The sequence below is a fragment of the Nelumbo nucifera genome, chromosome 8 (assembly GCF_055504915.1).
Source record: "Nelumbo nucifera cultivar China Antique chromosome 8, China Antique-T2T, whole genome shotgun sequence".
NCBI classification, from domain to species: Eukaryota; Viridiplantae; Streptophyta; class Magnoliopsida; order Proteales; family Nelumbonaceae; genus Nelumbo; species Nelumbo nucifera.
The window spans coordinates 14,074,333-14,091,227 of NC_142656.1; the positions used below are offsets into that span (position 1 = coordinate 14,074,333).

The 16,895-nt window shown below is 44.6% G+C and overlaps 1 long non-coding RNA gene across 4 annotated transcripts; it reads right to left on the minus strand.

Annotated features, from left to right (window-relative positions):
- Positions 1-1,673: 1,673 nt before the first annotated feature.
- On the minus strand, positions 1,674-5,291 carry LOC148789644 (uncharacterized). Of its 4 annotated transcripts, none has more exons than XR_016079333.1 (4): positions 4,354-5,291; positions 2,833-2,891; positions 2,591-2,702; positions 1,674-1,979 (listed from the first exon to the last, which is right to left on the minus strand). It is a non-coding gene; the product is annotated as an uncharacterized LOC148789644 (long non-coding RNA). The 4 variants fall into 4 exon arrangements; XR_016079335.1 differs by having other exon boundaries at positions 1,699-1,979; positions 2,540-2,702; positions 4,354-5,289; XR_016079336.1 differs by lacking the exon at positions 2,833-2,891 and having other exon boundaries at positions 1,765-1,979; positions 4,354-5,285.
- Positions 5,292-16,895: the final 11,604 nt, after the last annotated feature.

Below are 16,895 nucleotides of genomic sequence, written 5' to 3' on the forward strand. Positions count from 1 at the left end.
TGAGGTCAGTGTTAGAAGCGCTCTGTGAACAACAGATCCGAACTCTTTTATGAATGACAAGAGAAATGTTCCCAATGTAAGGCCTATTGGGACAGGGTTAGTGGCATTTTGTTGGTAGTAGACCAATAAATGTGGATTGTAATCACATCCTATTTCTATAAATGAGGATGCATCATGCATGCCAATTGGGATCTCCTCTAATTAAACATGTTTTAACACCCTACCAACAAGATCTGACATTGACATCGCATATCTCACCATGAGATTGGGACCCATCATATAAGTGGGACCAACCATATATGAGATCATTGAGATGTGTGGAGTTAGATCATGTTGATAGGGCGTTAACATATTCCATGCATGCAAAAATAACAATAGTCTAAAACATTTTTTGCTTTCTTTCTTTCTTTCTTTCTTTCTTTCTTTCTTTATTTATTTTTGGCTGCAATGCATACTCTCCATTGAAGGGATTGATACTACAAGGGACTTACTTTTGTGTGTGAGAGATGCAATGCATTCCATGCATGCAATGCATACTCTCCATTTTTTTTGGCTGCAATGCAAACCTTGTACAAGGTTTGTAAAGGTTTTCCTACCTTTCCCTTCCTTTCCCTACTTTTTTCTTCAAACCAAACACAGCTTAAGTGTGTGAGAGATTAGAGATGCCCACTACTTGTGAGTTCAGGACTAAGAGGATTTTTTCCTGTGGTTTTGTTTTCAATTCAAAGAAATCTTCATACAAGTAGATAAAAGTATGGAACAAGTAGACTTTCTCACTTCCAGATTGCTGATTTGAAATAGAAAGCAAGATATATTTTATGCTATTTAGCATATATCTAATTTTTATTAAAATAATTATTGAAAAACATTGTTTTATTTATTTATGTGATACATGAATAGTGTGTTTGTATATTTACATCTCAAATAACATAAGGCTCAAGATTTGAACTTCGATATAAAAATGCTGATTTTGTAATTTGTATTATTGTTTTATGGAGAAAGCTAAGCCATGACATGCTTTAGAGTCTAAAGATATTGTTTTGTATTCAATTTATTTTCTTGCTTCAAATTTTGAATCTCATAAATGTATTGCAACAATTATAACTAACAAGACACAATGAGCTAATAAGCTCAAATTAAACCATTGTTGCCAAGGAGAGAAGAGGGCATTGTAAGGGAGAGTTTAGAGGCTTTTCTATTGAACCAGTTAGGATGGAGCACAATTTCAACTTAACATACTCATTGAGCATTTGAGCAACTCTTGGGTAAAGTTTCCTCCATCACCCAGTTAGCATTCGGAGCTCAACCCTATGAAAAAAGCAGGATCTTTTTCATGCCTATAGTTATTGGAGTTCCAAATGTTGTTGTGGACCTTCCTTTGGGTCTTAGACGATTCAGGTACTTTCTATCCCCTATGGGTGAAAACCCAAAAGCTCTTTAGCATGGAAACATGAATTGTCCTACATTTTCCAGAATGCACCCATTTATTCAATTAATTTGACAGAAGAAAACCAAAAACTTTAGGGCTTTGCTTTCGAGTTTCAATTAATTTCTTGGATTATTTAAGCATTTTGTATGTGTGTTAATGTTTATGTATTAAAAGCAAACACCTAATTTGGAAAAAAAACTACTTAAGAAAAAGCATGTTATTTTCCAAGATATCCTAAAAGACATGTAAGATACCATCAAGAGTTGCAATTCAATCATCAAAGAAGCTTTCACTAACAAAGTTTATCTAAGCCAAGAGAATTATTCCAAATTAAATTACATTAAGAACATAATTGCTTTTCCAACTTTAGAACATATTTCACATGTAAGTTTTTTTCGAGAACATTACACATTTTCCTTTTGCACAACATAATCTATTGCAACTTAGAGGTATATTACTAAGCAATAGAAAGGTGTTGAAACACCTTTGCCACCTCACCCAGGTAAAGATGAGGGCCACAAGAGATGTAAAACCTGATAGAGGAGAACTCCTGAAATGATTCATAACATCAAGAAAAATGTCAGAAGTCAAGACATCACTAAATGACAATGAATAAGGCATCAAAACCAGATAACAAGAAAGTTTTCTTTTTCTTGCAATAGTACCCTTTTTCCCCAAAGGTATACTAATACCCTCTTTTTCATTTGGGTGTTATATATGAACAAGATCCAAAAATCCTAGGTCCAAAAATTGAAGTTGATATATATACATAATTGGTATCATTCATAATTGACAAGAAGGAAATTACTCAACCAACCAATGCTACTACTAAGAACTAGAAGAGGATCTATGATTTCTAAATGAAATTGACTCTTGAATGTAAAAGATCAAAAGAAAAGGGTTAAAAAAAGCCCATTGGTTTACACTTCTTTCATTGGGAAATGTGAGGCCGCACCTTTGCATAGCTCACTAACATATATAAAATATTATTCAATTAGAAGGACCTCACTACATAATTTACAAGATATCCATTTATGTTGTTTCACTGACAATGTTTTCTTAATGTCAAAACTTGTACAAGGAAAATGTAAGTAAGACAATGTCATACACCTTAAAGAAGGAAATAGGCCATGCATTCGAGTACACATGCAACCACCTCACCATTCTCATCCATCATGATCCCGGATATGACCAACAAGAGGCTATAAGTCAGATCTTTGTCAAGAATATCCACACTTGATATGGATAAACTATCCAACAACACAGGAATGAGCTGCAAAAAGAGTGATACTTAGTGAAAATGAAACTATATATACCATTAACTCTGTAACTTCAAAAACTTCCCAAGATAGTATGGGTACAGGGAGAACAACTCATAAGGTTCCAGAATTTTCAAAAGTAACCTTCTTAGATTCAGTAATAACAGCAACTAGGAGTATTAGGAATAACATGTCCAAAAGCCCTATAGAGCAAAGATATGAAAACACATTTCAATATTAGTATATCTTTCCACATCTTGTCATGGGCAAACCAAAATTAACAAAACAAATGACAATTTACTATAAACCAAGGCTCAAATTAAACCATCCCAAATTAGATAATAAAAATTTTATTAATTAAAAATCACAAATCCAAGGATGCATACAACTAACTTCCCACAATGAGGCGTGAGGTGCAGTCTCTAAACTAAACTACAAAGCTTACAATTGAGCCCAAAAGAACTGATTCCTATGTACCCCTTGTATGACTAGAAAATTTGCCATCTCATTTGCTGATATTCTTTCCTATTGAACTCTGATTGTTATATTTGTAGTTAACCATTTGAATCTTCTCATACCCCCCTATAGGACCAAGATACAGTTTTCAGCTCTTTCAACAACCTAATAACCAACTTAGAGTCGCCTTCAATTATCAAATGTCCCACATCTAGGTCCTTTGCAATCTCTACTCCTTTTAGTACAACTTGGACTTCTACATTAATTGAGTATCCCTCGGCCCTCGCCAATAAGACTAGAAAATAAAGCTACAATCTAACCTTCAACATTTCTAAAGACTCCCTCATTTCCGGACGACCCTGGGTTATCAATACTATTGTCATCAAAATTTAATTTAAGGGTAAATTTCTTAAGTTACCTCTACTGTTTAGTGTATTGATGCGCGATACCCTTACTATTTAGCTATTGTCTTGCGGTACCCTTAAATTTTCTGACAACTGTCATCGTCGTTAAATGCTATGGAAGGAAACGAAATATTGAATTTACCCTTTAATATTTGTCAAATTTTCAAAATAAAACCCAACTGATAATAAACCCCTGGTTTCCAAGTTTTTTCAAAGATTTACTTGATATCAACTATCAACGGGGCTATTCAACGAGGCCCCGATTTTCTGTTGGAAGTTGCAGCGGTCCCGATATATGCCTGATCCAAACCAATTTTTAATCAAATAGCAGCTTTCACATTCGTGCTCTCTCTTTCTCTCTCTCTCCGTGAAAAACTTCTACCCTTATATTATCTGTTGCTGATTTTCAACATACCCAACATCCTTGTTCTGCATCAGAAGTCAATATTAATAATGATTTTTACTAATAAAGTTCGCTGCAAGATCAATAGTGAACGAAGTGCCTCTTATTTACTCCACATTACTATTAGAATTGATTAATCTCTCCGCAACAAGAGAAAGCAATTTTTGTAGAGACACTTAAGATGTACTGAAGCTCAAATTCAAGTTGTTTTTCAAAAGAAGAACATTACGTATTATACATGAATAGTTTTTCATTAAAAATAGAAGACAAATTTGAAAAAACAGACAAAAATGAATTGATGAAATAAATAAAATCATTCTGTTATAATCAAATCATCTAGTCCAAAAAAAAGCATTCGTGTCAATAACGCCAATCCTTTGAAAAAGAAATGGAAACACACACCTCGCAGTGGCATGAATTGGGTTTTATGACGATGAAATGATATCTCCACATGAATCGATTGTTGAGAAGATGGCGAGGAGTCAGATTTCTTCTTTTTCTGTGTGTGGAAGTGTTGGGGGGACACTGAAGGGAAGAGATCCAACAAAGTAAGGAACGCTATTCTCACCAGAACTAGTGTCTTAGAATAGCCATCTTCCCATAGAAGCAGGGGAAAGCTGAAAGTGATGCACCAAGAGGATTTTCAGAGGAGATGGAGTGGACTTGTGTGATTTTCTGAAGAGAGATGAATTACAGAAGTTCTTGATCAACCGAGCTGTTGTGCCTGAGAGCACCCACAGGTACAAGAACGGCACGGAAGAGACGCCAATGACCAAAGAGAACGAATCTGAAGCGGTAACCTGAAGCAGTAAACGTCAACTCTTGTCTTCTTGTAGAAAAAAAGGACAAATTCGTTCCAATCTCCAAAACTCGGCCTCTTTGGCAAGCAACCATCTCGACCAAGAAAGCACCTTACAACGCTTTGTGAACAGTTTCAAATTGCAACCTTGATCTCCACAACAAGCTACAGTTGAGAGTAACTGTATGGAATTCAATACCGGTGACGGCCTGCAATCGCCTTACCCCTGTTTATTGCGAGCATGGCTTGCCTATAAGAAGAAATGATTTCGAGGAATGGCTCGGTGTTTTACCCATTGTTATCGGTTAAGCTTGCAAGTTCGACTACTCCGACACCCAGGCATGCAAGGCTCTTAAGGAAGATGGATAGAAAAAGATTCTCATCAACTCTAACCCGGCTACAATCATGACCGATCCTGACATGACGGACAATTAACACTCTCTCAATGTTACATGTGAACTGGGTGTGGCAGAAAATTAACCTAAGGTGTTAGATAATTGTCAAAAAAAACTTAAAAGGCTACCGCAAGACAATAACTAAATAATAAGAGTATCGCATGTTAATACACTAAACAGTAGGAATAATTTAAGAGATTTATCCTTAATTTAATAACACCTTATTCAGGAGGCCTCCACTCCACTATATATTAGATCATATATTTCCTACTTCAATTTGGCCAATTGACATTTAGAGATATACTGAGAAACAAGTAAGTAAATAATGTCTTGTACACACTAATTCACTGAATTGATTGGCATCCATCTTTTCTAGCACTACAACACAGTCATTTACCTAAAAACTATTTAGTTTTTTTTTTCTAAAAATAATCAAATAACAAGAACATAACAAAAAATGAATTATTATTATTAAAGAACATGTAGAGGACAATAACCATGACTAAGAACCATATATCTGTAAAAAGGTCATAAACCAACTTCACATCACTTACATATAGATAATAATATCTTTGAACCTCTAGCACATTGTCCCCATATTTGGAACAATGGAATTCTTTTTCTTTTTCATTATTAAGTTATTTGATCCATCTCCCTAATGGGTTCTATTCGAGGCAAGACTCCTAGGCACTCCTTATGTGGTTCTGTTTTCCATAAATTAAATTCCAAGATTTAAGTTTTAACATGTAAAAAAAGTTTAAGGTGCCTGGTCCTTCAAGGATGTTTGCAAATTTTATCAATCACTTACCTACATTCTATGTGAGGTACGTCTTTTTTATGCACGAATGAAATTTAGGGTTGTAGTACCTCCACATAAAATGTTTTTGGGAGGAAGAAATAACAAATGGAAAACTAAAAACACTATGCTAAAGCTCTTCAAAAAAAATGGAAGGGGAAGAAGGAGAGGGGAAAACAAAAAAAAAAAAAAAATAACAAACCCAATCACATACATACGAGTTTAAGAAACATAAAAAAAAAAAAACAAGAATATCAATAACAATAAAGAAATGTAGCCTTTGAAAAACTTTTAGCATATAAAAAGACTATTGGCTCGCATGATCACAGTCGTTCTTGATACAACAATTGACAACAAGAACTCCTAATAATGCGCCTATAATGACATGGTTGACATTCCTTTACAAGTGTGCGAGTCTAAAATCAACATCCCACAACAAAATCATACCCTACAATAGCCAAACTTTGAAGATTAGCAATGGGTTGGAAAGGTCAAGTAGATCCGACGGGAGAAGAAAAAGAAATACCAGACTTGTCGCACCACTGGGCTTCCCATGTTCCTTATTTTTTAAACAGGGTTGTCAATGGTTTGGGTTTACCCAATGGATCCAAACAGACCGAACTGGTTATAACTGATTGGCTTCTAGTTCCATGATTTTGTTCGAAATAAATGATTGGGCCACATGTCCCAAACTAATTTAGACCCAAAACCAATTGTTTTATTAAGTATGCATACTATTTTCTTAATTTTCTTATAATTTTTATCACATTATCTATCTAAAATGGCAAATTTGAAAGATAATATTAGTAAAAAGTGTTTAACTTTTTAGCATGTAAATAATTTAGTATTTTTTTATTAATTTTAATAAGGTTATTATTAAAATTTAAATTTTCAGTTACTATTTAAATAAAAACAAATAGCTTTCGACATAACCGGTTTGATTATTAACATAAGTTATTACTTAAACTTAAATTTCAAGTTAACTAGGACGCTTTTGGGCCTGTGATTTTGTTGACCCCATGTTAAGGGGTTGTCAACAAGGATGGCCACATCAGATGGCCTATCCTTACTCCATTATCCCAGCCATGCAATTCTAGAGGGAGTGCATTATTTCTTTTCAAAGCCTCTAGAGTTGCCACCTCAGCATGACAACCTCTAGAGAATTTGCAAAGTAAATGCATTTTTTTGTGCCCTTTTGAGATGGCTGAGTTGTAGGGGTGGACATAAATGGATCATTTCATGATTTATTAGAGTTTAGCTTGTGAAAAGCTCAATTCAACTTGGTTTAAACCGCGCATCGAGACAAGATTAAGCCCAATGAAACTTTTTCATTAGGCTTGTGAGCCTAATCACAAGCCTTTGAATCGAATCGAATTTGAGCTTGAGCTTAAGCCTCGTAGATTTTCGGTGAGCTGAGTTTTAATAATTATATATTTGGCTCAACTTGGCTGGAATCCACCCATACTAAGTTGAATGCTAAATCGGTTCAACTGCTTTGAGGTGCTCCAGATAGGCTATCTAAAGAGGCTGAAAAAGTCAATGAGTTAGCCAAAAAATGGTTGATTCCCTTTTGGGAGGTGATGGAGGACGATTTAACCCGACTTATGGAACGATGACATGTGGACACTGACTCAGCACGAACAACAACTCAGCATTGTAGCCTAGTGCAACCAAATGACAGGCCCATAAAGCAGCTCATTACATCGTAACTCACAAAAGGAGAAGCTCGCCACAATGCGAGCTCCGGGTTCCCCGAGCTACCTTTGAAGGGATACTCCGCGGCAACTTTAGCTCGCGAGCTAGGGGAACTAGCTCGCCCAAGCTCCCAAGCAGACAAGTCACCCCAAGGAACAATTCTGTTAAAGGTAATCCTGAAGTATTCCGAGCTCGCTACAAAGTAGCTCGGGAATGGGCCGCATGGGCACTCCTCAGGAAGCTTCTCCCAGACAGGAACACACCAATCCGCCTATAGACGCCCTGAGGTGGAGACACCTCAGGCCAGACAGCTCGGCGTAGCTTACCATAGGTAGCTCACCACTTACGAGGTAGCCCAACACAGGGTAGCTCACAGAAGGGTAGTTCAACATATCGCAAGAGGATCTCCTGCCCAACCACCGTACCCGACAAATCTGGGGACAGCAGCCATATCCCTCGTCAGACAGCGTCGTGCCTGCCACCTTTATAGGGTGCCTTACACCTGACAGGCACGTACCCTGCGGTGACGTCCCCGCGCGTGCCACCTCAGCCCAGCCAGTAACGGCTGCGGCAAGCTGACAGTGGCGGTTATACCTGCCCTATCAGAGGCCAGTGGACTGGATACAATGGATTTCTGTTATAAGGAGCGAGTATCAAGGAACGGAGGTATCATCTGCTACTCTTGCGCTATCTGCACTCTTAGCCTTCATCTTCTCCTTGCTTCTCCTACAGAATACTAATTTAAGCATCGGAGTGTTCCCGTCGGGCAAGCCCCCGGGGATTCTTCATCTTCTCCATCTCAGGTACCTTCCAAGAGCCACGTAAGTGCCAACTAGGAGTGACCGGATCGTGCACGATCATTTGGCGTCGTCTGTGGGAAACGCTTCTAAAAGCCTTCCTCTAAACCTTCACAGTTCTTTCTTCTCTGAAAACTCGGCACTCATGGCTTCTTCTAGCAACGTTGGACGAAGCATGGAGATGGGTAACTCCAGGGAGCAGCCCCAAGTTCCCACGGTCTGCATTGGGCAATTGTGGGTGTTCCCCTGCCTTCCTCGGTCGAAACGACCTTTGCTGAACCAACTGTCGTTCCTCTGGCGACCAGCCAGAGCTAGCTCGATGATTTGATGCAATGAACGCGGGCCATGCAAGCCTAAGTGCAGCAGCTCCAACAACACCAGATTTACCACAACAAGTGTTGTACCACGTCTCCCAGTATCACTACCAGTAGCAATTCCCCCAGCTGCCTCAACCCCAGCCTCAACAGTCGTAGCTCCCTCCTCGGCACCCAGCCTCACAGCGAGCTAGGTCTCGCCGCCAAGACGAATGCCCCTCTCGCCAAGGAGAAGCCTCCCAAAACCCTCTTAAGAGCTAGGCCTCCTCTCGCGACAGACAAGAAAGACCGGCCACCCCGGTCTCACCGCGGGCGGTCAGGTCGAGAGAGCCCCAGCTCGCCAGGTCTACATCACCTTGGCAGTCAAAGTTAGAAGCCCCGATCCTGGAGAACTGGTTCGAGATCCAAGCTGCAGAATCCAAGCAGGATCCCTCTATCCGCAGCCATCACCAGCGGCCCGAGCTACTTCCTGCACAAACCATTTCTGACAGCACGGAGGTGAGCAACACAAACGCCAAGCTCGCCAAGAAGCAAAGACGTCACAAACGCCAAGTTCGCCGATCTGCCACCCACAACCTGCCCGAGCTCGAAGGCAAAGAAGAGGTAAGCTCGGGTGAAGTCAAGGCTCCCCTCCTTTCAGTTTCGTCCCCCTTGTCTTCCGAACTCCTGGCAGTCCCAATGCCTAAAGACTTCAAGCTCCCCCCTCTTGACAAGTATGACGGGTCGTTTGAGCCAAATGATCACGTAGAAGCCTTCTAGTCGCAGATGCACCTGGCAAGAGCAGTGAGTCATGCATATGCGTGGCCTTCTCCACCACTTTCAGAGGAGTAGCCCGTACGTGGTACCGGAACCTGGCACCTGGATCGATAAGAAGTTGGGCGTAGTTCGCGCAAGCCTTCACGTCCCACTTCGTCACCAGCAAGCGGTGCCCGCGAACTGAAGAAAGTCTCCTCAACATAGTGCGGAGAGAGGGAGAGTCCATCCGAGGCTATATCAAGCGGTTCAACGATGCGTGCATGCAAATACCGCGCTTGGACCCCGTCGTGCGCCTCGCAGCAGCCAAGAAAGGCGTGACGCATAAAGAGTTCAAATGGCACATGGTCGTCAACCAACTGGCGACCATAACCGAATTTCTTAAGCTCGCAAATAGGTTTATAGCCACGGAGGAAGAGATCAACCAGAAGGGCGAGGGCGTGCCCGAGAAGAGGAAAAGAGAAAGAGAGCCTTCCAACCAAGGGGACAGCCGAAAGAAAAAAGATGCAGCTCAGGGGGCAAAGCTGGGTCAGTCGTTCCGAGCTCTAGTAGCGGACCGAACTGATTACACCCCACTGAACGCGAAGTGGGCCAAAATCCAGATGGCGATCAAGGACGCCCCGTATGTGAAGTGGCCACCCCATTTGGGGGGGAATCCCAATGAAAGAAATAAGAATTTGTACTGCAATTTTCACAGAGATCACGGTCATAGTACCGAAAATTGTAAAAACCTCCACGATGAGATTGAGGAGCTCATCCGTCATGGATATTTAAGGAACTTTGTACAAAATAATAATAATAAAACAAGTCGGCAAGGGGAGCACGGTAAGGATGCTCCCGAGTCCAGCAGCAGGCCGACCGGACAATCACAGAGGCAACCTTCAGAAGAGAGGCCGATTCGGGGCACCATCCACATGATAGTGGGAGGCTCGATCGTCGCGGGTTGTACTTCAGCGGCAGCTCGGACGTCAGTTCGTGAAGCTGCTCGGGAAGAACAGAATCCTCCGAAGCAGCCGAAGATAGAAGAGCCAATTTTCTTCATAGAAGACGAGGTGCGAGGGGTCCACTACCCTTACGACGACGCGCTTGTGATAAAGCTGAGGATCAACGACTTCGAGGTCAGGAGCGTACTCGTTGACTCGGGCAGCTCGGCAGATATTCTCTTCAAAGCCACGTTCGACCAGCTTCAGTTGTAGGGAAGTGACTTGAAGCCCGCGAACACTCCTTTGGTGGGCTTCAGCGGAGAAGAAGTCAGGCCCCTTGGGAAAGTGGCAGTACCTGTGGAAGTCGGCACATGACCCTACGTAGTTAGACTCAACCACGACTTCCTGGTGGTCGCGACCCCCTCCCCATACAATGCCATAATAGGTCGGCCGATCACCCATGTCCTACGGGCGGTGGTCTCCACTTATCATTTGGCAATGAAGTTCCCTACAAATTTCGGTGTGGGTAGCGCGGGGCGACCAGCTTGAGTCCCGCAAGTGCTATGTCACCATCCTAAAGGGAAAGACCAAGGTGGCCGACGGCCTCGAACTGGAGCGGCCTACAGAGCAAGGCGAAGAACAAGCTGCACCGATGGAAGAAACAGTCATTGTTCCGACCTCAGCCGTAGACCCAGCTCAGACGCTCCAGATCAGTGCTTCCGTCTAGGAACCTCTACGATCCGAATTGATAAGTTTCTTACTTCAAAATTTAGATATTTTTGCATGGTCCATGGCAGAGATGCCCGGTATAGACCCCAACCATATAACTCACAAGCTGAATATTGATCCTGTAGTTAGGCCCGTTAGACAGAAGAAACGCAACCTAGCCCCGGAGCGGTGGAAAGCAGTAGACGAGGAGGTCGAGAAGCACCTCACACCTGACTTCATAAGAGAAGTCCATTACCCGAACTAGGTAGCCAACCCCGTTCTGGTAAAGAAGGCTAACGGCAAGTGACGCATGTGCGTCGACTACACCGACCTAAACCGAGCCTGCCCGGAAGACTGCTTCTCGCTCCCCAAAATTGACCGTTTGGTGGATGCGACCTCAGGGCATGAGTTTTTGAGTTTCTTAGACGCCTATTCGGGCTATAACCAAATAAAGATAGACCCGAAAGACGAAGAAAAGACTGCCTTCATCACGGAGTTCAGTCTATACTGTTACAAGGTTATGCCCTTCGGGTTGATAAACGCAGGGGCAACCTTTCAAAGGCTTGTAAATAAGTTGTTTGCGCCATTAATTGGCAGAAAAGTAGAATGCAATGTAGACGACATGGTCGTCAAAACTCAATTTTCGCATGAATTAATACAAGACTTGCATTATGTTTTTGAAGTTTTGCGTAAGTTTAACATGAGATTGAACCCAAACAAGTGTGTATTCGGTGTGACTTCGGGTAAATTCCTAGGGTACATCGTTAACCGGCGCAGCATTGAGGCCAACTCGGATAAGATTAAAGCCATCTTAGATATGAGACCACCTCGGAAGTTGAAGGAGGTTCAGAGGTTAAATGGCCGCATAACCGCCTTGAGCCGCTTCATGTCCAAGTCAACGGACCGTTGTCTGCCATTCTTTAAGGTTATAAAGAGCAAAGGGTTCGAATGGACCCAAGACTGCCAGCTCGCGTTTGACGAGCTCAAGAGATACCTCGCTAGCGTGTCGATCTTAACTCGGCCCGAGGAGGGCGATGTTTTAGAGCTATACCTCTCGGCGAGCGATGAAGTGGTCAGTTGGTACTAATAAAGGAAGTAGATCGGGTCCAGCGACCCATCTATTATGTTAGTAAAGTATTGCAGGGAGCAGAGACGAGATATCCGGAGATAGAAAAGCTAGCATATTCCCTGGTAATTGCAGCTCGGAAGCTTCGCCGTACTTCCAGGCTCACACTATTATCGTCCTCACCAACAAACCTCTGAGGCAAGTCTTACTTAAGCCGAGGTCTCTGGTCGGTTGACGAAATGGGCTGTTGAGCTCAGCGAGTACGACCTCTAGTACAAGCCACAAACTGCCATTAAGGCTCAAGCCTTAGCAGATTTAATTGTCGAATGCACATTCAGCTCAGAAATTCCCAGGCCGGTTGAGCACGAGGTCCCCAGTTCGGGTGGGCCCGAAGCTCTCAGGCCGGTTGAGTCTGAGCCCCGTGAGGTAGCAGCTAGTGTGGCATCTCTCCTAGTTCGGCCAAGAGCGAGATAGGATGAGGAGCCCTGGATCCTTAACGTAGACGGCTCCTCGAACCAATAGGGCAGCGGAGCTGGAATAGTCCTGTACAGCCCAAGTGGCACGAAACTGGAGTACGCGCTGCACTTCGAGTTCGCGGCATCTAACAATGAAGCAGAGTACGAGGCGTTGATAGCTGGACTAGCCTTAGCCAGAGAAGTAAAAGCCAAGCACATCGTTATCTGCAGCGACTCACAGGTCGTGGTCAACCAGGTCACTGGCGAGTACGAAGCTCGCGAGCCAACCAAGGTCGCCTACTTAGCCTTCATCTTCTCCTTGCTTCTCCTACAGAATACTAACTTAAGCATCAGAGTGTTCCCGCCGGGCAAGCCCCCGGGGATTCCTCTTCTTCTCCATCTCAGGTACCTTCCAGGAGCCACGTAAGTGCCAGCTAGTAGTGACCGGATCACGCACCATCATTTGGCGTCGTCCTGTCCAAGTTAGCCAGCACCAACGACATCACCATGAGAACCGTGTACATAGAGGACCTGCCTCGGCCTAGCATTCTTGGGGGGGCAGAGGAGGTCGCTCCCGTCGTTCAAGCAGAGCCATCCTCTGCAGACTGAAGGCACGGTTAGACCGAGCTAAAGGGTTGTGGGCAGATGAGCTACCCAGTGTCCTATGGGCCTACCGAACCACAGAGAAGACCGCCACGAGAGAAACCCCCTTCAACCTCACCTACGACACCAAAACAGTTATCCCCGTAGAGATTGAAGTACCTATGCTACGACTAGAAGCATATAGTGATCAGAAGAACGAAGATAAGCTGCGTACCAACCTCGATCTACTCGACGAAGTAAGGGACCTCGCGTACATCAGGACCGCTGCCTACCAGTAGAGAGTAGCTCGGTACTATAACGCCAGGGTCAAGAAGCGAAACCTCCGCATGGGAGACTTGGTCCTTCGTAAAGTTATGGTACTTGAGCCTGGCGCTGGCAAGCTCGGGTCCAATTGGGAAGGACCTTACCGAGTGAAATGAGTGCTCGGGGAAGGAACGTACGAGCTCGAGACCCTCGAAGGGAAACAAGTACCTCGGGCATGGAATATTGTCAACTTAACACAGTACTATCTGTAACAACTGAGTAGGCCACGAGCCACTCCCCGAGCCTAAGGGCCAAAATACCGAACTAATATGACCTCGGCACAACAAGACTCAGTTGTCCCCATGACGTGGGCGAACTTCAAGGGTAGACTACAAGTCACCCCCCGGCTTACGGCCAAAGGCACCGAGCTAACCGACACCTCGGCATTAAGGAGGACTTAGCCAGTTTGACGATGGGGGTAAAGTATGAAAAGCGTGAGCAGCTCGGGTTTAAACACCGACAAGCATAGCTCGTTCCTGTACGGTGATCGAACTAAAGAATAACCGACGAATATATGGTTCGAGCACACATGGTGATCACTTTGCCGTGTACCCTAGAGATTCCTTGAATGATTTAAGGGACAGTTCGCAATAACGGTTATCGAGAAGTCCTACTTCAGGTATGTAGCTCTAATAGCTCGGGTGTTGAGACCGCCTTAGCAAAGATAAAGAACGCACACCATACTTAGAAAAAAAAAAGAAGAACTTTCATTACCATTTCAAAAAAAAGAGAGAGAGAGAGAGAGAGAGAGAGAAAAATGACAAGGCAATAACCGAGCTAAGCAGCTTGGGAAAGTTTAACAATCACAGGGCATAACCGCCCAACCAAAGATCTGTGAAAGATCGGGTTTATGGCACCCGGGAGCCACCAGAAGTCTAAGAGAAACACCGCCTCAGGGATCCGCCTCCTCATCCTCATTCTCTGAGGAGTCAGGCTTCTCTTCCTCCGCTTGATTCGCCGTCTCGGGAGACAGGCCCTTCATAGTGATGCCGTCAAGGTTGAGCCCAGAGAACTTCTTCCGAACCAACCACAGGCAGAGCTTAAACCCAGAGCGGTACGAACTCGAGCCATATTCCACCTAGAGGTCGTGGTATTTTTGGGAGTCTTTGAAATCCCAGACCGCCTTCTCTCGTTCGGCCTCCACCATCTGGTCCAAATTTTGAGTCCGATCTAGAAGAGTGGACTCCAAGTCCTGTACCTGCTGCCGAAGGAGCTCCCTCTCCGCCGCCACCCTCGACGACTCCTCCCGGTAATGAATGCTCTCTTTAGAAAGTTGGGCAATTTGGGCCTCCTAGTCGCGGACGAGCAGCTCCTAAGATTCACTCCCCTTGCGAGTGTGATGGAGCTCGCCCCGAATCCGGTCGAGCTCGCCCTGGAGCTTCTTATTAGTAGCCCGCTGGTCGAGGGCATCGACGTGGTGGATGTGCGTCTGGAGAGCCATAGCATGGATGGCGATATTCACCTGCCAACAGAAAGAAGATCAGAGGACAACAAAGGGAAGCGAAATGAGAGAAGAAGGGAAAGAATCACTTACCACCATGCAGTGGGAGGAGGCAAACGCGGCGAGGTCCCCGGGCTCCATATTCCCCCAATGGGTGACCTCGTCGTTGTTAATCGCCTACCGGATCCTCCGACGAGCCACAATGTAGTCGTTCACCCCTTCCCAGTTCCCCACTGGGAACAGAAGGTAAGGGGATGGCTGGAAAGGGTTACGGAGAGTAGCCCCTTGCTGTGGGAGCTCACTCCCTCCGAGACCAGCCCCACTAGTTCCCTCGGATGGAGGTGGCGGGATCTTAGGCGGAGGGGAGGATAAAGCTGGCTCGGCAGATCTGAACTCAGCACCCCCCGAGGTGGGAGTTCGGTCGGGGCGCAACCTCTTCACCTTGCGCCCCTAGTTACTTGAAAGAAGGCGGCATGAGTCGATACCAGACATGATGGCTGCCAAGAAGAAATAACAGTATCAGTTCGGTAAGAACGAGATACATATATGCATATGAACACAACATCGTGACAAAAACCACCCAACCTAAAAGGATAACCTACTCGGGTTCAGGCCGGCCTGCACAAGCTTCTCCTCGGCCAAGTAGTCCGAGCAGAGTCCTGGATAGCGCCCCTCCAAGAAGTAGGGAAGGGCCACCCTTCGGGGTTGCGAACCAAAAAATAATCCCGCTTCCAGGCGGGGATTTTCTTCGGGAGCTCATGCAAGAGCTTGTAGCCATGACGGGGAGAGAAGTAGTAAAGAGCCTCTTCGGCGGGGCCCCGGGAGTGGCATTTTTTATACAGAGGATAGCGGAGAAGATGTCCAGACTCAAGGGAAGACAATATTCCCAACACAAGGATATCGTCCCAACCAAGTTCCTGATGGCATTGGGATGGAGCTGGTCAATAGTGACATTGAAGTGGTTTAGCACCTCCACAATCAAGGGGTGCTGGGGGAGACGCAGGCCAGCCTCAAGCTGCTCCTGGTAAATGACTATATCGTTGGGGTCATGCCCCCACGGAAAATTAATAGTGGGGATACAGTAGAGAAGGTCCCTAGGGAGGTGGAAATAGCTAATCAGAGACCTAAGTCTCCCCTCTGTCATGGAGGAAGGGCCAAAAGTATCGGGCTCCCTTCCCCGCGAAGTAGAAGCTCCTTCGTCAGAGACCTCCCTGGCCCCCGGAACCTGCTCCTAAGCTCCCCCCGAGCTCGAGGGAGCATCATCGTCTTGGTCACTGCCTTGGTAACGGACATGGTACGGGTATCCCGACACGACCGACAATAAGTAAGACTCACCGAAAGGGGACGGGATGAAATAAGTTGAGGAACTCAAGTAGACTTGACAGGTGCGCGACATCAGAATCCGAAGACAGCATGATGGCGTGAGGGGAAACGGGGACCAGACGACCCTCCTATTTATAGCCCTCACGTTTCCGAATCGACGGTCCAGATCAAAGCAAATCCAATGACTCACAGGTGCACTGACCGCACGCCTTCTGAAAACTGAAGGTGATTGGCGGCACGTCTTCCACGATTAAGGCAATGACGGCTGCACGACGCTCGAAATTAAGAGCTACTTCAGGACGTTTTGGGAATCCGAAAAGCCAGAAAAGTCAGGAAATCTCTTGATTCTCGCGGATGCCTTTAATGTGAATAGTCAATCAAGTTTGAATTTCGGTCAAACCAGTCCATCACGCTTCATGAACTCTTCGCGCTAAGACAATGCTCTTAGCTCAAGGAGTGGGGGGCAATTGATGGAGGATGATTTAACCCAACCTATGGAACGGTGACACGTGGACACTGACTCAGCACGAACAACAACTCAGCATAGTAGCCTAGTGCAACCAAGTGACGGGC